The sequence below is a fragment of the Rattus norvegicus genome, chromosome 18, assembly GCF_036323735.1.
Source record: "Rattus norvegicus strain BN/NHsdMcwi chromosome 18, GRCr8, whole genome shotgun sequence".
NCBI classification, from domain to species: Eukaryota; Metazoa; Chordata; class Mammalia; order Rodentia; family Muridae; genus Rattus; species Rattus norvegicus.
Genome location: NC_086036.1, coordinates 33,017,614 through 33,044,251, shown reverse-complemented (window position 1 = coordinate 33,044,251; position 26,638 = coordinate 33,017,614). Strand labels below are relative to the sequence as shown.

General features: G+C 38.8%; 1 protein-coding gene and 1 pseudogene across 2 annotated transcripts in view; one reads left to right on the top strand and one right to left on the bottom strand.

Moving 5' to 3' along the window:
• Window positions 1–26,638, bottom strand: part of LOC134483011 (igE-binding protein-like) — a 166,365-nt gene that overhangs the window by 67,273 nt on the left and 72,454 nt on the right. The gene's annotated exons all lie outside the window — the stretch shown is intronic.
• Window positions 16,406–23,436, top strand: Kpna1-ps4 (karyopherin subunit alpha 1, pseudogene 4; annotated as a pseudogene).

The window sequence follows — 26,638 nt, the reverse complement described above, 5'->3', positions numbered from 1 at the left end:
ACCAGTCAGAATGGCTAAGATCAAAAATTCAGGTGACAGCAAATGCTGGCGAGGATGCGGAGAAAGAGGAACACTCCTCCATTGTTGGTGGGATTGCAGACTGGTACAACCATTCTGGAAATCAGTCTGGAGGTTCCTCAGAAAATTGGACATTGAACTGCCTGAGGATCCAGCTATACCTCTCTTGGGCATAAACCCAAAAGATGCCCCAACATATAAAAAAGACACGTGCTCCACTATGTTCTTTGCAGCCTTATTTATAATAGCCAGAAGCTGGAAAGAACCCAGATGCCCTTCAACAGAGGAATGGATACAGAAAATGTGGTACATCTACACAACGGAATATTACTCAGCTTCAAAAACAATGACTTTATGAAATTCATAGGCAAGTGGTTGGAACTGGAAAATATCATCCTGAGTGAGGTAACCCAATCACAGAAAAACACACATGGTATGCACTCATTGATAAGTGGCTATTAGCCCAAATGATTCAATTACCCTAGATGCCTAGAACAAATGAAACTCAAGACGGATGATCAAAATGTGAATGCTTCACTCCTTTTTTAAAAGGGGAACAAGAATACCCTTGGCAGGGACTAGAGAGGCAAAGATTAAAACAGACACAGAAGGAACACCCATTCAGAGCCTTCCCCACATGGGGCCCATGTATAGCCATTCAATTAGACAAGATGGATGAAGCAAAGAAGTGCAGGCCAACAGGAGCCGGATGTAGCTCCTGAGAGACACAGCCAGAATACAGCAAATACAGAGGCGATTGCCAGCAGCAAACCACTGAACTGAGAACGGGACCCCCGTTGAAGGAATCAGAGAAAGAACTTGAAGAACTTGAAGGAGCTCGAGACCCCTTATGAACAACTATGCCAAGCAACCAGAGCTTCCAGGGACAATCCACTACCTAAAGACTATACATGGACTGACCCTGGACTCTGACCTCATAGGTAGCAATGAATATCCTAGTAAGAGCACCAGTGGAAGGGGAAGCCCTGGGTCCTGCTAAGACAGAACCCCCAGTGAACTAGATTTTTGGGGGGATGGTGGCAATGGGGGGAGGATGGGGAGGGGAACATCCATAAAGAAGGGGAGGGGGAGGGATTAGGGGGATGTTTGCCCGGAAACGGGAAAGGGAATAACACTCGAAATGTAAATAAGAAACACTCCAGTTAATAATTTTAAAAAAAGAATGTAAGAACCAGAGAGTGGCCAGGGACTCCAAAGCAAGAGTATCTTCCAGACCCAAAGGACTGATAGCCACATGAACTCACGGAGAGGGAGACAGCATGGGAAGCACCTGAACGGATCCAAACCAGACATAATCCCAGCACTGAGAGGGAGAAGTGGACCCAAAGTCTTATCCTCAACCCAGAAGTTATTCACAACTGATGTCTGTTGGGAACAGGGAAAGTTGGCTTTCTTCAATGACATGTCACTGGGTAAATCAACCTCACTCCAGGCCAAGCTCCATGCTCTGGGGTTGGTGGCCAACACAAAATGAACTCCTGTGTTTTTCGTTTTGTTTTTGATGTGTTTTTTTTCCTCCTTCTCATTGTCACTTTTTAGCTCATTGGTCTGTTTCGATATTCTCTTTTTAATTTTTGTTTTTCTTGTCAATTTTTGAGAGGTGGGGGCATGAATTTAGTTGAGCAGGGAGGTGAGAAGGATCTGAAAGGCATTGAGAGAGGGAAAATATGATTAAAATACAATGTATGAAAAAATATATATAAATAAATAGACTAGAAAAAAAGAAAGAAATTGAAGATCTCAGCAGATGGAAAGATCTCCCATGCTCATGGATTGGAAGGATTAATATTGTAAAAATGGCCATCTTACCTAAATCAATCAATCAACAGGTTCAATGCAATCCCCATCAAAATTCCAACTCAGTTCTTCATAGAGTTATAAAGAGCAATTTGCAGGTTCATTTGGAATAGCAAAACACCCAGGATAGCAAAATCTATTCTCAATCATAAAAGAACTTCTAGTGCAATCACTATCCTTGACCTCAAGCAGTATTATAGAGTAAATGTGATAAAAATATGTATGGTATTGATACAGAGACAAGCAGGTAGATCAATGGAATAGAATTGAAGACCCAGAAATGAACCCGCACACCTATGGTCACTTGATCTTTGACAAAGGTGCAAAAAGCATCCAGTGGGAAAATGACAACAAATGGTGCTGATTCAACTGGAGGTCAGTATGTAAAAGTATACAAATCGATCCGTTCTTATCACCTTGTACAAAGATCAAGTCCAAGGGTTCAAGGATCTCCACGAAAGAAAGAAAGAAAGAAAGAAAGAAAGAAAGAAAGAAAGAAAGAAAGAAAGAAAGAAAGAACCAAGATACACTGAAACTAATTGAAGAAAAAGTGGGGAAAAGCCTCAAACCGATGGGCACAAGGGAAAATTTCCTGAACAGAACACCAATAACTCATGGTCTAAGATCAAGAATCAACAAATGGGACCTCATAAAATTGCAAAGCTTTCTGTAAGTCAATAGGACAAAACAGCAACCAACAGATTGAGAAAAGGTCTTTACCAATCCCACATCTAATAGAGGGCTAATAGCCAATATATGCAAAGAAGTTAGATTCCAGAGATTCAACTAACCCTATTATTTAAAAAAATGGGGTATAGAACTAAAGAAAGAAATCTCAGCTGAGGAATATTGAATGGGCAAGAAGCACATAAAGAAATGTTCAACATCCTTAGTAATCTGGGAAATACAAACCAAAACAACCCTGAGATTCCACCTCACACCAGTCAGAGTAGCTAACATCAAAAACTCAGGAGACAACAGATGCTGGCAAGGTTGTAGAGAAAGAAGTACACTCCTCCATTGTTGGTAGGATTGCAAACTGGTACAAACCCTCTGGAAATCATTCTGGAGACTCCTCAGAAAATTTTATACAGTACTGCCTGAATACCCACTATACCTCTCCTGGGTATATACCCAAAAGGTGCTCCAACATATAACAAGGACACATATCCCACTATGTTCATAGCAGCCTTATTTATAATAGCCAGACAATGAAAGAACTCAGAAGACCTTCAACAGAGGAATGGATACAGAAAATGTGGCATGTTTTCACAATGGAGTACTTTTCAGTATTAAAAACAGCAACTTCATGAAATTTTTTGAGCAAATACATGGAACCAGAAAATAGCATTCTCAATGAGTTTACCCAATCCCAAAAGAACACATGGTATGAACTCACTGATAAGTGGATATTAGCCCAAAAGCTTAGAATACCCAAGATACAATTTATAGGCCATATAAAGCTCAAGACGAAGAAAGACCAATGTGTGAATGTTTCAATCCATATAAAAGAAACAAAATACACACAGGAAGAAATACAGAGAAAAATGTGGAGCAGAGATGAAAGGAAAGGCCATCAGGTGAATTATCCCATATACAGTCACCAAACCCATACACTACTGCAGATGCCAAAAAGTGCATGCTTATAGGAGCTTTATATAGCTGTCTCATGAGAGGCTCTGTGAGATCATGACAAATACAAGGGGGATGCTCGCAGCCAACCATTGGACTGAGAACAGGGTCCACAATGGAGGAGTTAGAAAAAGGACTGAAGGAGCTGGATGGGGTTTGCAACCCCATAAGAAGAACAAGAATATCAACCAACCAAACAACCCAGAGCTCCCAGGGACTAAACCACCAACCAAAGAATACACATGGGGAGATCCATGACTCCAGCCACATATGTAGCAGAGAATGGCCTTGTAGGCATCAATGAAAGGAGAAGCCTTTGGTCCTGTGAAGGCTTGATTCTGTAATGTAGGGCAATGCCAGGTCAGGGAGGAGGGAGGGAGTGCAGGGATGGCTGGGGGAACACCCTCATGGAAGTGGGGGAGGAGGGATGGGATAGGGTGTTGCTGGAGGCAACACCACTGGCAGAGAGGACATTTGAAATGTAAATATATAAGAAAATATATAAGAAAAGAAAATTATGTAATCAATTATCCTACTATAACCATTCTACCTGATAGTTGTATGAGGTAACCTTTTAGAGAAAGGATAAAAACTAAGAACCACAATAAGACATAGGTGCAGCTTTTTCTAGTTTCAAAAAAAGAAAGAAAGAAACTAACAATCTATCTATCTATCTATCTATCTATCTATCTATCTATCTATCTATTATATATCTATCTAAAACAAAATGCACTGACTTAACATTATAAGACAATGAAACCTACAAAGTACCACCTACTTCTGGGCATGGGGCTTATCCTTAAAAATGATTTGTTTCCCTAGGGAGACTTCCATGAAGAAAACATCATATGCAAGTGACAGTCAATGGGACATAACTTCTGTGTTAAGGATGAGGGCATGTATCTACTCATTTCTAGCGCATCAGCTGGTACAGGTCATTCAGGTCCTGTGCATGCTGCTGTGTTTTCTGTGAGTTCATATACATACCAGTCCTGCTGTGCCTAGAAGACCTTGTTTACCTGGTGTCTTCCATCACCTATGGCTCTTACACTTCTTCTGCCTCAACTTCTGCACTCTCCTGAGGATTTGATAGAGATATCTTTGTTCTGGGCTTAGTCTTTCTAATCTCTCATTCTGTGCACATTATCTGGCTATGGATCTCTCCTATTTGCTGCAGGAAGACCTCTCTGATGATGACTGAATAAGACAAGGATCTATGCATATAGCAGGATGTTGTGGGAGTCATGTTATTGCTATGTTCCTTTAGCAGAACAGCAGCATTTGGTTTACTCCTAAGTCTCTAGCCTAGCTAGGCTCAGATTCTTGGCCAGCGAAGGAGTGTCCAGTATGAGTTCCATGTCATGGAGTGGGCCTTAACTCACATAAGATATCAATTGGTTCCATACAAAAGCATTGTGACGTTATTGTACCAGTGCATCTGGCAGGTATGGCACTCTTGTAGACTGAAGGGTTTGGTGCTTACCTTTCTTTTGGTGATGTGCAGTATACCTTTGAGTACCATAAATACTAGTCTGTAGGAGTGAATGCTCTAACTGGGCACCATATGGACTTCTCTGTGTTCAATTAATTGTGGAGGTTATCAGCAAGATGGCCTTACTGCCCATTTATTGAAAGCCACCAATAGCCATGACAAGCTTTCTGGGGTTCCCATGGGAACTGATCAGCTATAACCCATTTCTGGAACTAGGAACTTCATTTGGTGTCAAGAGATGTCCAATTGGAGCTCTATCTTCCTATTATTTAGGAATTTTCTTTAAATCAACTTCATATATGCACATATAGGGGCATCTATTGTAATTTCCATATGAGCCCTCAAATAGACATTAGTTTTAAATTTCCTATCCCATACTTTCTGCCTTGCCCCTCTCTTCCCTTCTACTCCATGTTTGATTCTCTGATTCCTGTCCCCCCCCATCATCAATCTATAACAACTAATTCTAGTTTCCCTTCCCATGACACTTTTTAAAGCAGTAAACAATAATCTGATTTTTTGATACTTTTTATCTCTGTATAGACCTGCCTGGATGTAGGGAACTTTATTGGTGATAGAAGAGAGAACATGTTTCACTGAGTGCTTCTACTTCTCAATATCTGAGATTGGAGAATCTAAATTCACAATGCTTTGGCTGCTGAGCGGAGTCAGGCACTCTTCATCAGCTAAGGACCTCTCCTCCCCTTGTATTCCTTCTGGATTGGGTCATCCAAGGCTTCTCATTCATTGGAAGTGGAGTAGGCTATGGAGTCAACCATCCTGTTGCTGTAGCCAAATCCTTTGTCATATCAGGCAATGACTTTGACAAAGTGTGATTTGAAAAAAGTGTCATCGCTAGCATCAAATGTAGAAGAATGGTTGTTGTTGTTAAAATTATATGAAAAAAATTAGTACTCAGTAGAGACAAAGATACCTTTTAGAGGGCCCTCTGTTGCATCATTGACATCTTACTGCCATCATGTTTGACAGCTTTTTTCAGGCACAGCATAGATTCCTGGTCATTACTTTGAAGGGAGGAATATGGGAGACCATGCCATTGAGCTTCCTGTTCAACATTGGAATGATCTTGCCCAAAGCTTAGCACTACTATTAGATACAGGGTTGATATTCTTGGAATCTTCACCACTATGATGTTGCTTTCCAAAGTGATAATAATGTCATGGACTCAGGTCGGGTGTCTTTTCTAAAATGCTGAAGATGACATTTACCTAAGCAGGGGGGTGGGGGGCAGTGAGGGGAGCATAGATGACATTTACCTAAACAGGGAGGGCAGTGAGGGGAGCAGTTTATGGTGCAAGAGGCATTGCTAAATTTTTAAGTGTTGTTGGAAAGGTTGTCATACTTCTTATGGTTTGTACCCATCACAAACACAGTAACGTCAATAGAGATGGCTAAAATGAATTCTCTTTGGCTCCTCCCTTAAAGTGTGGTTTTCAGTGTTATCTATGGTATTAAAGACATCAACACAATCTATGATATACTTAACGCCACCATTACCCTATTAGATATTGAAGGACCTTACCCCTAGAAGTGGGAGACGGTCCCATTGGTCAAAGTTCCTGGTTTCAGCCTTGACTCTACCCTAAAATTTGCTCTGTGCAAAATCATACTGGAATATGAAGACCATGTAGTTAAGATAAAGGAAAGAAAGGAACATTGATGGTAACTGTGTCCACTTCAGCAGTATACAAGGCAATCCTGGCAAACAGGTGTTCTGTACAGCAAAAATCTTCAACTCTGATATTCACCATTTTCCATGTTTGCAGCACTGATGAGAAAATGTGCTTGCTTCTGGAATGGATAGGCAGGCAGATCATTTTCTTCCATTTATATGAAGTACATAATAGATAAAACCAATATATGCTATCACAAATCAGGATAATTATAGTCACTGTTCTGTGGAAAAGAAGTTTGCAATTATTTAGATATGCTGAATGTTTATGATACTAGATATGTTAATCACCCTGATTTTGTCATTACATACTCTGTTAATATATCAAAACACAATATTTTATCCTATAAACATTTAGATCATTACATGTCAATCAAAATTAAAACCTCAACTAGAAAAAGCCAAGGTACTTTATCCTTAAAGGAGAGATGAAGGGTTTGCAGGGAACACAGGAGATTCTGTGACAATGTATCTATCTGACTCCTTGATCTGCATTCTGTCAATACAGACCTATAAACTGTTATTATGCTATTTATGGACTGTTAATTGTTTTATGTGTATTAATATTCATATAAATTTATGCTATAAATATATGCATGTATAATACATTGATGAATTTTTAATACACTGATGAATAACTATAATTTTCATCCTTATAGGTGCAATCTAATACAGTAGAAACAAAACACAATTGAACTCAGGAGATTAGTATTCTTATTTATGTAATGATGGTCAGATAATCTAACTGAACTACAGATTTTATACCTGAAATAGGGAAATTAAAAGATGGTTATCAAGTTTAAGGTAATTGCTTGATGGCAAAGTTCTTGCGAAGTTATGCAATGTTATAATAAGTACGTTATGACATGCAGAAAAATCCTTGCAAATAGTTAAGGTGCACTTAATACTCAACACAATTATAGGCATAGAGAAAAGATACAGTTCTATTATTGAAGAGTTGATCATAGCTGCTAAATTATGTAGTATGGCAGAGGTACTCACCTCATCGAGGTCACAGACATAAAATTTCCATTCATCACTTAACAAATATTTGTTTCAAGTCCTTGACATGATTTCACTTGTCTGAGAACAGAAAATGTAGTCTGCTGCATTTCTTAATCATGCATTCCATGAAAGAGAGAGATGAGTTACATTTGAAAACTCTCAGCCCAAACATTGGACATGTTGCTCCCCCTTTCTATTTATAAGCACCATTTACCTAAACAAGACAAATTATAATAGTGGATATCTCTGAAGTTGGTGTTAGTATCATTAGAAATAAAGCCTGTGTCACATACCTCTTACAATCTGAAAGTCAGTATGCAGAAGCTACAAGTTGTTAACAATGTCATGGGCCTGATATCCATAGGCTTATGTGGGAATAGTCTGATTGTCATTGTAAAAAATGGCTGGTGCTATCTAATTGAAACTATTATTAATAAGACTTGTTCCTTAACTTACTTTGGGTTGGCATGAAAATGACTTTATTTAAAGGGAAAATAAACTGTATCAGCTTGTTAATCTCAAATTAGGCCAGTCACTGGGTAGCCTTTCTTTCCCTCTCTGCTCCATTTTTCGGTCCCTGCATTTCAGAACAGGAACAATTCTGGGTTAAAAATTTTGAAGATGGTGGTCTCTTCCAGTTCTCTTTCCACTAGTGGATATTTTGGCTAATGTCATCTTCACTGAGTCCTGGTAGTCTCTGTTTTCAGTTTTAATATTTCAGAAGTTTTCACTTCTGTCAATATTTAACTAAGATACATGAAACCCACTTAGAATAGAAACAAAATAATCACAGGCGGCAGAGGGAAAGAAGAGACTGGGTGGGACGGGGGAGGAGAAAAGGAGGGCAGGATCAAGTACAAGGAGAGGCAGGAGGGATGCCCAGAGGGCCAGGAGAATAAATCAAAATATGCAGTAGTGGGAGTCGGGGGGCAGAGGGAACCTCTAGAAAGTCCCAGAGACCTGGGCTGTGAGAGGCTACCAGAACTGAATGAAGATGACATTAGCTGAAATGCCCAACAGTATAGAGGTGGAACTGGAAGAGACCATCTGCAGCAGATAGACATGGCCCCCAGTTGAGGCAAGGAAACACCCACCCATCTTAAAATTTTTTAACCCAGAATTGTTCCTGTCTAGAGAAAATGCAGGGACCAAAAAAATAGAGCAGAAACTGAAGGAAATGCCATCCAGTGACCACCCCAACTTGAGATTCATCAGATATGTGCACACCAAATCCTTACACTATTACTGAGTCTGTCCTCTGAGAGGTTCTACCAGGAACTGACTGAGACAGATGCAGAAACTTATAGCCAACCACTGCACTGAGATTGGGGGCCAATATGGAAAACTAGAGGAACGACTGAAGGAACTGCAGAGGATTGCAATGCCATAAAAACAACAGTGTCAATTAACTTAAAAAAAGAAAATATTTAATATTGAATACCAGCCTAGTTTGTTCAACTTTAAGTCCTTCTATTTTTTTCCTTAGTGGTTACACAAGAAAATCATATGCAAACTCTAATACATGCTGTGACTAAGGATAGAAACTACAGCTTGCATTTTGGCCTTTCTATTATGATTCAGCAGGTTTAGAATTACTAGCCATGATAATCCATCATTCTGTGGTCCCCATAGTAGCTATTTTGCTGCTATTGCAAGGAAACACACACACAGTATGCAAACTATTGGATGTGACTGTAGTCCAATACGATTTTATTTTTAAAGTTGGTTTTAATTGAGACTCAGTTGCTGGTATAGTTTGCTGGCCCCCAGTCTAGAAGAGACTGATAGTGATGATGATGAAATTGAAATAACTAAAGCATTTGAGAATAAGCCATTTGGGAGGTGTCATACAGAACACAGTGTAATGGGACACTTAGAGCATTATAAGATAATATCATGCACTGCTGTTTTACAGATTGAAAAACCACATTTCTAAAAATACTAAAAATATTCCCCAACTACCTGTAGCTGGAATGTATCTGATTATAACATTCTTAAATTTTCTGGCTGTTCTCACTGACTTAAAATTGTTCCATCACACTTACAGTTCTAATGTGATATTAATCTTTGACACTGTTGTAGAAATCACTTTCAGAAAATACTCTTGTCATCCATTCTTCATCAAGTACTTACCCTAATCTTGGGGCTGCATAAATCTTTGTGAGCATAGAAAGTCCCATATGGGAACTCTTGCTCAAATTCTAGAACCTCTAGTCTTTGACGCTTGCTTTAGCAGATATTAAATAGAAATTTTAAATGAGTTTTAAAGTAGGATGAAGCAGTTGATGTACTTAGCTGCATGGAAGGAAATCACTTTACTGTTAAAAAGATAGGATTTGGTGCCCTTTGATTCAGGATTGGAGTCCCTGTAACATCAGACTTTCTTTTGAAATCACTCTGGGACTTATGTGTCAGATGTGGATACAGTTCAAAGTCTCCCTGAGTTTTCTCAAGAAGACTAGTAACAAGACTCAATAAGAGGAGTTTGGTGACTGTAACACTCCTTGACAAGGACCGATTAAGACAGTTTTTTTACTTGGATTTTCCTTCAGTTAATGTCAAGAGTGAATAAAGAGCCATGTCTCAGGCTCACTCAGAGTGATGGGTCCAGCAACTGCTGCTGTATTTGAGAACAGACAGTGCCTCACCATAGTGCAGTAACTCGGGGCTACGTGATTACTTGTCTCTATTGCTCTAGTGAAGCAGTGGGTTTTATGGAATGTGGGGAAAATAATTCAGGAAAAGCAATGACAGAGAAAAGCCAGGATAAGTATGAGTTCTGTATGATGTCACCAATGACTGATAGTACATGGAGCAAATTAAGTGTATTTCCAATCAGAAAATTCAGATCTTATAAAACTATGATAATTTTACAGACCCATAAGAGGGGATGGAATTCACACAGAAATAAGCACAGCTGAGTTCTAGAGCATGAAATTGTTTTATCTGCCTCATAAGACAAAATTGTACATGGAAGAGAATGATCCAAAAGAAATCTTTGTTTTCTAAGTATACATCTCCAACCAGAATTATGAGAGAAGACATGATGATTAATTAACTCTAGACTGATTTTAGACTCATGGTGATATATTTCTTCCATTGTGATGCTCAAGCCAGTTTGTTTCTGCATAAGTAAGAATGAAATTGAAACAGAAAAGATCTGCTGGACCAAAGATGAGCATTTAGGTGATAAATTACACAAATTGTTACCCTTGAATTAAATGGTATCAGGGATTAGGTTCTTCCTGAGCATCAGCACATGTTACAGAGAGTACCAGATGTGCAGAACTCTGACACATTAATGCTTCCATAATATAGTGTGGAATGATTGAATGTAACCTCTGAATCCAGAGTATGTGAGTATTATAGCCTAACCAAATGAAGGGAAATTTATTTCTGTCTCTGTAATGTATACTCCTTGGATAAGAAACTCAAATCATTCTAATATGTCCCTCTGGGGATTATTATGAGGATGAAAGAGATATTTAATGATGAAGGAAAAGGAAACCTCTTCAATGGAAGGGAAGAAGTCAAGATGGCCAAAATTAAATTTCCCTATACCTTCAGAATCAATATTTTAAAAATTAAGATAATTATGAAAGGAAAAGTATGTGACTTAAATATTATATGGGTATATCATATATAAGTTGCTGTATCAACTAATATTCCTTACTAAGTCAAAAGAGAGTCTCTCTTAAGAGTAGAAGTATTAGCCATCGTAGAAAGAGCAGCACAGCTGGCCATCAGAGTCACCAATCCCAACGCCAGGCTACGCAGCGAAGAGAATGAATAGATGGCTTGTGTGCCTGTTTTGTGTTCAAATAAAACCACAAAAACTGCAAAAAAAAAAAGAGTAGAAGTATTTAAGTTTGGATATTTAAATGAGTACTTGTAACTTTGCTTTAACACTGATAAAAATCATGTATATTAGTTGGGAAGGATAAAATGTAAAGATTTAAAACCTGGAATGAACTATGGACATTATATGAACAAATTTTACTATGACCAAAGCAAGGTGCATAAATTCAAGTAAAGACTAAAACTGATACAGTGACCATCTTTCCTCCACAGTTTAGCTGACTATTCATTTAATGTTGTGTAAGTATACACAGACGTATGGGTAGTATATGTATGGATAGATGGAGAAATAAAGATAGATAACGAATGGAGTTAAATTGTACAACACAAATTTAGATAAATGCATAACTAATCAAGAAGGAAAATTGCTAACATTTTTCAGGTCTAGGAATATAGACAGAGGAGCATTCTCATATGTATGGTTCTTATTTCTCCAAAATATTTCCAGTGTTGATGATGGTGCCTTGTCATAGTTATGAATGCTATAGAAAGCTTACTAGTAGTATAAATCCATAAAGGCTAGCAGGTATTTGATTTAGAAGCACAGGTTTTTTTATAGTACTAAGGTCAGCATGAACTTAGTGAGCCTGCTACTAGCCTTCTATAAAAATGAAAGCATTCAAGACATGAAAAGGAAGAAGGAATGCTGAGGAGGTTTTTATTATTAGTTTATTGATTTAGCATAACTACAGGCTAAAGGAATCCAAGGAAGAGCAAAGGCAAGTCTTTCCTAGAATGTTTTAGCAATTAGTATGCATCAGAAAAGATTGCCAAGTGACAGAGTCTTAGATTGCCATTCTATATATCCAAACCTCCTAGATGTCTAATATTATATGGGCTAAGAGTGATGACAGGTTTAGATAACTGTTCGATAATTACTATCTTGGGGAGACAAGAGCAGTGTGCCTTATTGGAACCTCATTTGTGAGCAAAAAACCAGCATCTCTTAGGAGAGTTGTTAAAGCCTTTTTTAATACTCAGAGGTCAAATGAAAAGAAAGTGGATACTTGACTTAGAAGCTTTAGGTAGGTTCTGGCCTCTTAAAATATTATAACCGAAGGTAAGTAAAATATTCAGAGGAAAAGTGTTTTGTGAGTTAACTAATTTAGAGGATGTCAGTGTTCATTATTTAATAATGAAAAGCCTTAGTGATTATACCTTTTTTTTTTTTGGTTCTTTTTTTCGGAGCTGGGGACCGAACCCAGGGCCTTGCGCTTCCTAGGTAAGCGCTCTACCACTGAGCTAAATCCCCGGCCCCGTGATTATACCTTTTTAAAGGAGTTTCTGAGCCACGGTATTCATCCACATTATATAATTAAGTTATTAAACCAATCATTCTGCTACCTTGGAAATATCTCAAATCACAAATATCCATAGGCATTCTGAGGTATGCAAAGGCACAAACTGGCTCTTCTAAGAGGAGTTCTGGAAATATCTCAAACCATAACTATTTATAAACACTGTGAGATACGCAAAAGCACAAACTCACTCTTCTAAGAGGAACTGCAAAGTCTGCTGAAAGCATGTATCATGACCTATCACTGACAGCATTTACACCGCAGTCAGAACATGCCCAACCATCAGGCGTGAGATGAATACTATTTAGGAAAAAAATTACCCCAAGTGAAACAATGTTGAATAGTTCTTTATGCCCCCATATATTAACAGAACCCCAGTGACTGTGATTGCTTGTAAAGAGGCACCATAGTCAGCTAGAAACTGTCTGAAACTGTTGCAGTTAAAAAAAAAAAAAAGGCGGCGCGACAGGTTCTGTTCTTACCACTCCACGCTTCTCTCCCAGGCTCTTTCTGACCCAGGCAATCCCTCTCTTGCTAGTTCCAGCTCTGTCGGGCCATAGGAACTAGCTCTAATTTATCTAAATGGCTCCACACTGCCCCCAAGTTCTCTCTGACCCAGGCGGGCCATTCCGACATGGCACCTTGCTACTCTGGTCCCTGGAGTTAGTTCCAGTACATGTGGAGCCAAATGGAACTAACCATAATTTATCTCTAATTAGTATCTCTCCCGGCGGCTCTCTGCTAGCCTCGAACTCTGGTTCCAGCTACCCGGTAAAATCAGGGCTCTAAAATTCTAGCATGGGCTGATCTATCAGGGCTCCCTGCCATGGACTCTGTTCACACTCCCAAAAACCCAGTGAAATCATGACTTAATAAACTAATTTATCAATCAGATTTATACGCTAAATTCTCAATCCACAATACATTCTCAGAATGAACTCCTAATTGATAAGGATATAAACCACCCACCTAGATAAGATAAATTTGCCTTCAGAAATCTATTCCAAGTATTTTAACAATTCAAGACCACCTGGATCTGGGTCATCTTTCTCCATCTCCATCTTGATTTTCCTCCCTTCTCCTTCGCGCCCACCTTACAAAAGCTTTGTCCCCACCTTATTTTTTATTGTCCAATCATGACCGTGACCTAACTTGTGCCACTCCTCACCTACATATAGACATCAACCTACATGAAACACTCATGTAAATGTTCTATCCAACGATAAATAAACCTGTTAGCACAAGTCAATGTTTCTGTTAAAAATAAAATGAGTTTGATGGATACAATCTGGTGATAAATATTATACAATATGATGAAATTAAAATGTGAGAGAAGTTACCTTAGGTTGTCAACTGAATACCTGACAAAATTTAATACATGACTGGAGAGATGACTCATGGTCAAAAGGACTAGCTGTTCTTCCAGAAGTCCCAGGTTCAACTCCCAATACTATATGACTGCTCACAATCTTCTGTAAATCCAGTTCCAAACAATATGACAACCTCTTTTGGCCTCTACATATATCAGGGATTTACATGGTGAATAAACATACATACAGGTAAAACAACCCACACATATAAAAGAAATAAAACATAAAAACTGTATTACTGATATATTTGAAACTGTAATATTATATTTGCTTCCTTCCTTAAAAATTACATTCCATTTAAGTAATGTTAATTTTTAATGGAGGATTTTAAATGAAACCATCCTTCTTTTGCTCATGTAAGTACTATCAAATCAACAAATAAACAGGCAAATATGTTCAGAGCAACACACACGAGCAACACTCACAGAAAGGAGGTACGGAACAGATACAATCCTACGAGGACACTGGCCTTTTATGTTTCTGTGATTAGCAGGATAGAATGGAAACCAGAAAGACAAAAAGTTCTTCCTAAGTTAACAAGTGATGAAACAGGGTCTAAAAGTTTATCCTCTATCAGCCTAGTTGCCAAAGGGGGGAGATGCAGAAATACTGAGTTTACTTGGGGATAAGGGAAGATCTTCAGACAGATATATGGGAGCCTTCATCTCGTGGATGTGTTCAGAAAGACAAAGGGAAACAGGGGTCTTAAAAATAAAGTGAATACAGATAAGAAATGAAAACACTGATTCTATGGGCGTCTTCTAGAAAATAATGGTAGTTCACAAATGGGAGAGCTTTTTTTACATTTAGCTAATGGTCCTTACGCCTCATGTAGATCATTGAAGAAAGGTCTTGCTCTAAGTATGTGTGCATGAGAGAGCAGCAGAGACTTTGAATAGTTCTTCTCCTAGGCATATAAACACGAGGACGTGTGCCCTGCCTCGATTCTCTGGCTCTGCTTTGTTTGGGGCTACACAAGTAGCTGCATCCTTAAATAATAGCTTTCTTACACCCCGGTTTTTTATCATGTACTTACTATAGGCTCATTTATGATATACAAATGTACTCTTACACCTTTTAATTCCTCATTGAAAAGAGAATTTTTTCATACAATATAGTCTGATGTTAGACTGCCCCCCCAACTCCTCCCAGATCCACCCGACATTTAAATTTAAATTTTCACTTACATAGTGTTAGGATATTTGCTGATGACCCTCATTAAATAGGAATGACAAACAAGGGTCTAAAAATGGGGTTGAGCTTAAGGAATGGCATCCTGGGTGTTCACAGTCAGATATCATGAGACACATAAGGAATGGTGGCATCCTAAGGTACTGAAAGAATAGAGACAAACTGGGATCATCTGGAATGCAAGGGGCACCTGATGTCTCTCTACACAAATATGTGTTACTTCCTATGTTATACCAATTTGTTTTGTGGGGTATTTTTTTTTGGTAATAATTATGATTTAGTGCTAGCAGTTTGTTCTAATCCTAGCACTTTTCTATCAGTTGATGGATCTGCAGGACAGGAGAAAAGCAAGGTCTATCTACAAGTGTTTAGGAAGAAGAGATAGAAATTGTCACTGAGGGCAGACTGAATTTCTCTTGAGTTCTGACAGGATTTCTAACCTAAAGGAGAAATGACTTGGCAATATCTAAAATGAAGCTGAATTAAAGCTAAACCTAGTTGTATTAATGAAGGAGGCAATTCAGGGCAATTCATCAGAATGTTAGCACACATTTATAGTTTTCCAATGTATAACCCTAAGAAAGATAGAGTGGAAGCATTTTGTCTTCTAATTAACCAATGGTACCAATAGAGGTTAACCAACTTCCTGTGCCACATAATTCATACCTTTAAAGTCTCTACGACTCTTCACTTTCCCATGTGAATTAACAGTTGGGAAGAAGCTCAGCGTTTGTCTTAGCAGTCTATTGTGATTATGAGTGATTTGTGGTCCAAAATGGAAATGATACCATGCACTGTTGTCTTCATGACTTCTGGGAAGAGGCAATTTTCCAAATCACTAATCCAGGGACAGTTTTAAATCTCTTGAAACCTCCCTGTTCCACTAATATTTTGTGTGTAAGTCTCAGATCCTTTGGTGATCCAGATTTACTATTTGACTTGTTTAATATCTGTTTAATGATTATAATATGATTTGGATATTTGTATTTATTTGTTTCCAGGGCTCTCATTTCTAACTGACCTAGAAATAATGTTTGGAATTCTGGTCCCTGGTAAGTAAGAGATGCCACAGCTCTCCTCCTTAAGTGCTTTTCTGATTCCTCTGCTGCTATCCCTCACATTTAAGCAGGACTTTGAGAGCAGACCCATTCTCCTTGAAAACGGACAGTGATGAGCTGCCTGTGCATGTCCTGTTAGAAACATGTTTCTCCTGGCCTGCTTCACAGAGTAGTCGAGTGCCATACAGAAAAGTGAACCTCTTGCTTGATAGAAAGAACTTACTAGGTATACAACTGTATCTCCCTGAGAAATACTTAAAACCAGAGCCCAAAATAGTCTAGATTAATGGAGATCATCACTGAGGATTTATATGGCATCAACATTTTCTGCTTGAAATACTGACCTTTTTTAACTATCTTTTAAATTTCTGCCCTTGGAAAGTATGATCATGGTGTTTTTCAGTAATTCAATTTTATTACTAATATGTATAAAACAATGTAAGCATGAACAAAAGAGACAAGGAGTGAAAAGAAATCCTTATAGCCAAACAAACCACAGTTTACAGCTTGTAGAATGTGATTAAATCCCATCCAACATTATAACACAGTAAGACTCAAGTTAATCATGTATACAAATACAATCTGATTGTCACATTATCATGAAATATAAGCCAATAGGTATGTGAGAGAGCACCTGTAGAAGACTGTCATAAGCACTTCCCTAGAGCTTAAAAATACATTAGTTAGAGGTTAAATGACCCTTTACATGGGTAAACCATTTTCTTGTGTTTCTAGAAAAAAAGAACGTTAATGTTTTCCACAGCAGATATACTAAGATCTGCATCACCCAATGGGTTAGTCAAAAGCTTCTGTGACAAGAGAATCCAATAATGTTGGGGAAAACATTAAGTACTCAAGGATTTTGTTGAGCAATAGACCTACTGGATAATAAATACAGTGATAATATTTGGATAATAAATTCATGTTCAGTTATAGCATATACCATAGTAATATAAATTTATATAATATAACTTCATGTTTATATCTCTCAAATTAAAGCAAAGGCTTGCCAAAATCTTTTCCTTTGTTTTGTAGACTTCGATTCAATTTGTTCTCTCTCACACTCTCCTCTTCTGTCTTCTCTTTTTTCACTGTTTCAACCATCCTTCTAAAGACTACTAAGCTGTTCAATAATTTTCAACTAACCATTAAAAAATTCTACCAAGTCCAACTTATAAATCTTTACTATTAAGGTGCTTTTTTTTCAATCCTGCATTTGTGGAGACAGAAATAAGAGTATGAGATTCTCTCAATAGAATGTGAGCTTGTAAAAGCCTATGGTTGCCATGAAGTATTAATGGGAAGACATGAACTTAAGTATACAAAGTTATTGGGCATTTGTAGTATGTGTCATTGTTCTGGGTGCCAGGACAAATAAAATGCATCCACATGAGAGGTAGAATGAAGACATTACTTCTGTTGATACACTTCCCAAACATAAAAGTTAGACTATCTTCAGAGAAGAAAATCTATTTCGTGAGTGCAAACACAACCCTATTTGTTTCTGAGACAGGAAACATTGACTCATTACTCTACACCTTACTTCTGAGGCCAAGTGGTCTCTTGTGCGATCCGTCATATGGTATTCCCAGCAGCTACTGACAACTGGAATCAGCACACAAACTGAAACCTCTCCGTCACCCTTTCATTGAGAGTGCAAGTGTCAGACATTTGAAGTTAATTCTTTCCATAGTTATCTAAGTACGGGCTAAATAGGTTTTTCTTTTTTTCCCTGCAGTTGTTTTTGCTACTTTTGGTAGTTTTTCCTGTTTGTTCACAATTTACTTCATGTCTACTGTGTTTAAACATTTCCAGACTGCCTTTTCTACTGTAATTGCCCCCATGCTGCCCTTTCTAATTCATGGTTTATAATTATCACTGTTACTTACACTCACACACATGTGTGTGTTCTCATATATATATATAGATAGATATATATGTATAGCCAACTGAGTCCATTTATATGACCCCTTTTGTATACATGTTCAAGACTGACCACTTGAGATTAGATAACTTGTCAAGGAGGCTTGTCCCTCGAGAAGACCAGTTTCACCACTCTCAGAAGCCATTGATTATCTGACTCTTCCTCTGTGGTAGAACTCTGTGAGGTTGCTCCCATCTGCATTTAGATGGCTGTATTGTTGAGGTTTAATGGGTACTTTATCCTATAAAGAAGCCTGGATCTCACAGCAAAAGTCCTCCTGTTTCTCTGGCTCTTGAAATCTTTCCACCGGCCCGCCTTCCACCCAGTTTCTTGAGGCTTAGGTGTTGCAGTTCCAATATAGATCTGTCATTTGAGGTTTCAGAGCTCTATAGTCCATTTTTATCTGCATTTTAAGCAATAGTGGATTACCATGATTGTCTCCATCTGCCATAAAAGGGAGCTTCCGTTGATGAAGGATGGGAGCTACACTTATCTGTGGGTACAAGGACAAGCATTGAGAATACAGATAAAAATTACACTGGGATAAGGAATTGGCAGTAGTAGGTACGCCTCTGGGGTCCTTGACTACTGGGCATAGGGAGTTGGCTAGATTTAGAGTTTCAGATGTGAATTATCTGCTATTCAGCAAGCCTGAAATCCAATTAAACAGCTGTTGGTTACTCACAAAATAAAAGTGCTGCAGCTACACTGTCAGGGTCAGCTGATTAGGCAGGATCGTGTAGTGGTAGGCTTTACAGTTGGTTAGAATGTTTGATCACTGTTCTCTCTGGCAGATACCATAGCGCCTTCAGATAATACAGGAGCTGGTCCTCAGGGAGGGTACTGCAAGGTCAGTTCCAATTTCGCTACTGCAAGTCCTGTGTCTGCAGCATGTGGAGCAGAGGTCTTAGCTTTAAGCTGTGCAAGGTAACTGGAGGCAAAGGCAATTGTCTATATTATTTTGGGGGTCTCTTGGATTCTCCTGACTAACAACTTCAAGGAAGGTTTCCTATGCCTGACACTGGGGTTTTCATTAGATCATATGTGACTCTTGGAGAGAGCAATAACACCCATGTGGTTTAACTACATATATCTACATGTATGTATGTATGTATGTATGTATGTATGTATGTAAGTATAATTCTCTCTTAAGTTTCATGACTAAATCATTTCAGTCACTTTACAGTTTCTTTCATCTTCCTTAGCCCTTGTATTCAACTTCATTGCTATTTTGCTTTGGAAGACCTCTGGAGTGTTTTAAAAATGGAAGACCTCTGCAGACTTAGCTAACAAAACTCTGCTGGTGTATTTATGCATTTGTGTGTGTGTGTTTGTGTGTGCATGCATGTGTGCATGTACACATGTGTGTACGTATGCGTATGCATGCGCATACATATGTGCATGCATGTAAGCACATACCCACACTAATCAACATCTACGTATGTGTAGGAAAGCAAAAAGTATATCATTTTGAAAAATACTTCATGCTTCTAATATACAATAAAGTATTCATATAACTTTCCATGTTCTGCACTGAGGATTTTGTTTTTCACTCATCTCTCCCTGATTATGAGAGAACTTATCTCTATGATGTAAATCTTTCCTCTATATGTGTCCATTACCACCACACCCCAGACATTTAGTTGTATCTTACCACTAAGAGCATTTCCCTCCATTATTCCTGTCTTTACAAACGCAAGCACAAATGCTTTCTATGTAATGCGGTACTCTCTGATTAGGCATGGGATGCTCTCAAGGTGAAATGACAGAGCTCTCTGACCTCAAGCTTTCTATTAAACTTATCTTGATTATTAAAGTGAACACTTGGGATTTAAAGGACATGGTCAGGAGAAAGAATATGTGACTTTCTTTGTTTTAATCTATATGCAAATAATTGCATTTCTAAAACAGTCTTGTTTGATTCTTTATGGCCATAATAAAATAATATTAGTAATTTTTAATTCTTGGGTACATATGATAATATATGTGTGTATATTAGTTTTTTAAAAATTATATACTTTTAAAGAAAGCCTTTGTCAGTAAACACTGTTTCCAACTCAAAACATTTCCCTGCATTCTATATGATATATCAACTGACGTATCTGTTCCCTCTGGAAATTTGGTTTCATGGCCATGAGTTTAAATACTAGACCACTTATCTTTTTTATAACAACCTTGGGTTCTTTCTTGACACATTCTAAGAAACAGTAACACCTGTAGTTCACAGATGAGCAGCTGACTGCATTTTATAAATCATTGATTGAAGGTTTCTTGAATAAATTTTCTTCTTTGCACATCTATCATCTTCTGAATCATAGAGTAAAAAGAAATAGGAAACATGCTCCAAAGTTTTAAGTTAAGGAGGATGCAGGGGTTTGGATGAGTATGGACCATAGCTCAGATGCTTGAATATTTTGTTCCCAGCAGGTAGAACTATTTGGGAAGGATTAAGAGATATGTCCTTGTTAGAGGACATATGTCACTGCACATGGACTTTTAGGTTTCAAAAGTTGATGCCAGGTCCAATCTTGTTCTGCATCTGCCTGAAGATTTCTGACTAGATGTGAGCTCTGTGCTACTGATCGAGCTCCAGGCCTGCTTGCCTGCCTGCTTGCCTGCCTGCTTGCCTGCCTGCTTGCCTGCCTGCCTGACTTGACTGACTGCTACCATGTGTCCTGCCATTGTGGTAATGGACTGATTCTTTGAAACTGTAAGCAAGCCCCCAATTAAATGTTCCTTCTATAAGATGCCTTGATGTCTTAGGGCTTTTATTGCTGTGAAGAGACACCATAACCATGGTGATTCTTATAAAGGAACACATTTAACTGGGTCTGGCTTACAGTTTCATGGGTTTAGTTCATTATCAATCATAGCAGGAAACAAAACAATGTGCAAGTAGATGTGGTGATAGAGAAGAAACTGAGAGTTCTACATGTTGATCCTCACACAGCAGGAGACTGCCACCTCAGCTTCCTTCAAGAATAGGAGACCTCAAAGTCGACTTCCACAATGACATACTTCCTTCAAGAGGGTCACACCTACCCCAACAAGGCCATACTTCCTAATAATTCCATTCCCTATGCGTTAAGCATTAAACCACATGAATCTATGGGGACTACTTTTATTCCAACCACCAGATTGATGTTGTCTTTTAACAGAAATAGGACAGTAATTAAGACAGAAGGAAGGTACAAAGTCTGAGGGCTGAGGGCTACTGGACGTTTCGACAACTGCCTACCCGCAGCTTGAGAGCCCTGCACCGACTTTTGTGGAAGTATGAACTGGCTGTGCAGCTTTCCTTCCTCGTTCCTGCAGCAACCATATCCACCACCAAGAACGCTAACTCAACAGCTGCCCGGCTTAAGAGATTCAAGAACAAGGGGAAAGACAGTACAGAAATGCGGCGCCGCCGAAGAGAGGTTAATGTGGAACTTAGGAAAGCTAAAAAGGATGACCAAATGCTGAAGAGGAGGAACGTCAGCTCATTCCCTGATGACTCTACTTCTCCACTACAGGAAAACCGAAACTACCAGAGTACTGTAAATTGGTCTGTTGAGGACATCGTTAAAGGCATAAACAGTAACAATTTGGAAAGCCAGCTCCAAGCTACTCAAGCTTCTCGGAAACTGCTTTCTAGAGAGAAGCAGCCTCCTATAGACAACATCATCCGGGCTGGTTTGATCCCAAAATTTGTGTCCTTCTTGGGCAAAACGGAGTGTAGTCCCATTCAGTTTGAATCTGCTTGGGTGCTCACCAACATTGCTTCTGGAACATCTGAACAGACCAAAGTTGTGGTGGACGGAGGTGCTATCCCAGCATTTATTTCTCTCTTGGCATTTCCCCATGCTCGCATGAGCGAGCAAGCTGTATGGGCTCTTGGAAACATTGCAGGTGATGGCTCAGTTTTCAGAGACTTAGTTATCAAACATGGTGCAATTGATCCACTGTTGGCACTTCTTGCAGTTCCTGATCTGTCATCCTTGGCATGTGGTTACTTACGGAATCTTACCTGGACACTTTCAAACCTCTGTCGAAACAAGAATCCTGCACCCCCCCCCCCTTAGATGCCGTTGAGCAGATCCTTCCTACTCTAGTTCGACTCCTACACCGCAACGATCCAGAAGTATAATCAAACTCCTGCTGGACCATTTCCTACCTGACTGATGGGCCGAATGAGCGCACTGAGATGGTTGTGAAGAAAGGAGTTGTTCCCCAACTTGTGAAGCTTCTAGGAGCTACTGAACTGCCCATTGTGACACCAGCACTGAGAGCCTTAGGGAATATTGTCACCAGAACAGATGAACAGACTCAGAAAGTGATCGATGCAGGCGCACTTGCAGTCTTTCCCAGCCTGCTAACAGACCCCAAAACTAATATTCAGAAGGAGACCACATGGACAATGTCGAACATTACCGCCGGGCACCAGGACCAGATACAGCAAGTGGTGAATCACGGCCTCGACCCATTTCTCGTTGGTCCTCTCTAAGGCAGACTTCAAGACAGAAAGAAGCTGCAAGGGCTATAACCAACTACACCAGCGGCAGGACTGTTGAACAGATTGTGTATCTGGTTCATTGTGGAATAATAGAACCTTTGATGAACCTCTTGAGTGCAAAAGATACCAAAATTATTCAGATTATTCTTGATGCCATTTCAAATATCTTTCAGGCTGCAGAGAAACTAGGTGAGACAGAAAAGCTCAGTATAATGATTGAAGAGTGGGGAGGCTTGGATAAAATTGAAGCACTACAGAGCCATGAGAACGAGTCTCAACATGGCCTCATTGAACCTAATTGAGAAGTACTTCTCTGTGGAGGAAGAGGAAGATCAAAATGTGGTGCCAGAAACTACCTCTGAAGGCTTCGCCTTCCAAGTTCAGGATGGAGCTCCCGGGACCTTTAACTTCTAATGTCCAGCCAAAGCACAAAGTTGTTAGCTATGTGCTATGCTATGCTGTGTTCTCACAAATTTGTCTTACTGTTCCTACTAAGAACTCTTTTTAAATGTGGTTTGTTATTGTAGCACTTTTTACAAAAGAAACTACACTCGAGCAGTTATAAACTGTACATACTCTGTGAAGCTGTCATCTGAGTTTATTTCTATGTGGAATTTCGTACCCTGTCGTGTCCTGTAAATAAAGATTAAATTCCATTCTTCAAAAAAAAAGACAGAGGGAAGAAGAGATATATTTCCAATACACAGTATAGAACATTTAATTTAAATAGTCACTGAATAGTCACAAATACATCAACTAAAAGATACTTATTTATTCATGATCCTTAATATATTGAAAACTTTACTAAAAATATTACTAAATACTCAGTAAACATTTGTTTGTTCTGTACTATGTATGTCAGGTTCTAGATTGTGTGCTTGGAAAACATCCATTGAGTAGTCTAAAATATAAATACATTTATTATATAGTAATTAATTAAATGCATTATTAATTTTATTAATTTTATATACATACACACATATACACGCACGCCCATACACACACATTTCGCCCGCATGTAATTAAGGGTAGCACATGTGTGCAGTGCTGGAGGAGACCAGAGGAAGTGCTTGGATTCCTTGAAGTTGATGTTACAAATGGTTATGAGCTGCCATGTGGATTCTAGAAATTGAACCTGAATTCTCTAAAAGAACAGTTAATGCTTTTAATCATTGTGATCTGTCTCCAATTCACGGTCTAAACTTCTTATTACCACTTAGTTGACTTTCTAGACTCAAATATAGGCAAAGGAAAGATGCTTTCTGTTTTGTTTTGTTTTGTTCTTTTCACCAAGAACCTCAGCGTCTGAGCCATTGTTTCAGTGTGGTCTCCTGCTCTGAGGATCTGATAACTAATAGCAAGCATACGTGGGAAGTCAAGAGTTTAACTTGTCTGCCACTTATATCCTCATACTATGTCTTCTTAGTATCATGTAATTTAAAAATACATAATGAAAAAAAGGGAAGAAGAAACTGGAAAGTATTTGCCTGGTAAACAGTCCAAGCACGGGAATAGTATTGCATAATCACTTTTACTAAGAGCCTCTGTTAATTTTAGAACTACTGATTTCTAGCATAATAAGATCTGTCAAATGCAAGTCATCTCACTGTCCGCACAATGCAAATAGACACTCACATTATCTTGAATACAGAGGCGAGATATTGCTGCTACGGGGAAAAGAGAAAAGGTGACAGGAATGTCCCATTTCTGGTTTCGTTCAGGTCACATTTCATTTTAATGTGATTAAGGGCCACTTGACACTTTAATCAGGGTGATATCTCCCATGCCTGCATCGCTTAAGCTATGACAGGAGTGTGAGCGCTGACATTTGTTTATCCCCCTTGTTCAGTAGATCACTGCTGTGCTGAGCTGTAGGGGAAGATTGACTCAACAGGTGGACGGAGAAAATTAAAGATAAATCATTTTGGTGAGTTCTTCCTAGTCAAAGGCCAGATGACAAATAAGGTAAGCTATTTTCCCTTATAAATGCACTGCTTCATGACTAAGCTAATTCCTCTTCGTTCCATGCTGATGTTAGCTCATAACCACTTTCCTATGCTGAAGCAAGTCTTTCTGAAAGCCAGGAGAAATATGCTATTCACATGTTAATCCACTTATATCATATTGTTACCTTGGCTGATGTTAATTGATGGTGTAACCACCAGGCTGACATTTTTGTCTATGATATAATTTAATCATTATTAAGCACCCAGAGACAACTATTTTACTCACATTTCACAAACAATATTGACGCCCAATTCCATTTAGTTGCCTACCTACATCTTATCAGAGGAAACTGGACCTTTCAACATGCATCCTACATCACTGAGAAGATTGCAGTAGTAATAAGAAAACATCTACAAATGCCTTTCATTACAGTTTGCTGAGGTACACCAGCATCTGAAGTCTGCTTCCAGTAGGTAACTGTCTACAAAGCAAAATACCCATGCTCCTTTGCAAAGCTCTTTTGTCAATATGCATGCTTAATTTCTCTTCCCATCCACTTACAAACAGCTCTGAAGAAACTGACTGTCTATACATTATCATTTTATTCACTGAGGCATAATTCTCATTGATATGCAAATATGATAGTCTTTTTAAATTTACATAATTTCTTTTATCAGCCTTCAGCCCATCCCTTTGCTGTCTTCAGGAATCTTTTGTAGAAGTGTCTGCATGCCCTCTCTATTTACTCTCTACTAGTTTTATTCTTTAAGCTACTTCAGCCAGGATTCGTTGAAACTTCTTATATCAAGCTAAAATATTAATTCCATGTAACCCAACTTTATACTATGTTTACAGTCTTTATCTGGTTTGACTTAATGGCAGTATGTTATTCATTTGATTATTTTACCAACTCAGCATATTTGTATCCAGTATATTTCTGAAAAGCACACTTCCTTGATTGTTTTCTAATGTCCCTTGGCTCCTTCTTGGGTTCCCATGATCAGTCAGTGATCCTCTAGCTCTCTGTGCTCATCCCCATGGGGAGCACCTCATAGAGGTAAAGGGAAGGGGAGAGGGAGAACCAGATGGAAAATTTGTTGAGGGGAAACAAGGAAGGGAGTATCATTTGAGATGTAAACAAATAAAATGGCGTGTGTGTGTGTGTGTGTGTGTGTGTGTGTGTGTGTGTCTGTGTCTGTGTCTGTGTGTCTGTGTGTGTGCGCGTGCGCAGAATCTGAGCTCTACTCATCAGTCACCTTGCTACTACCAGATGTTGGGATTGTTGTCACAGTCCTCTAAGGCCATACCTGGAACAGATAACTGTCTGCAGTTACAAAGCACTTGGAAGATAGAATTAGATATATTATTTATGAAATGCACAGTAGGAAATACCTCATAGGAGAACAACATAAAGTATACTAATCATCATAAGTATATGATTTCTAATATTAAGCTCACTTACTTGCTTGACCTCTATGTGAATACTATAGAAGTGTAAAATTACATTGAGGCTAACTCTTGTGTGCTTTGTGCTTTCTTTGGGGCAGTACTGTCATAGACTCTCCATCACCTTGGCATCTGTTTAGTTCATTTTCTAAGTAGTCATATCTTTACTATCCAGTCTGTGGCACTCTTGTGCTTACCCATGAGCTTCCATCTGACTTACGATAAAAGCCAAATGCATTTCTGTACCTGTGGTACTCTCCTGAATCTAAACCAATTTCATTCTAATCTCCTCCCAGTTCCCAACGTCCAGCAAAATAGGCTTTCCCTGCCATCCTTCAGTTGCTTTCTATAATACTTCTCTCAAAAATGTTGTTTCATGATGCTGGAGAGATG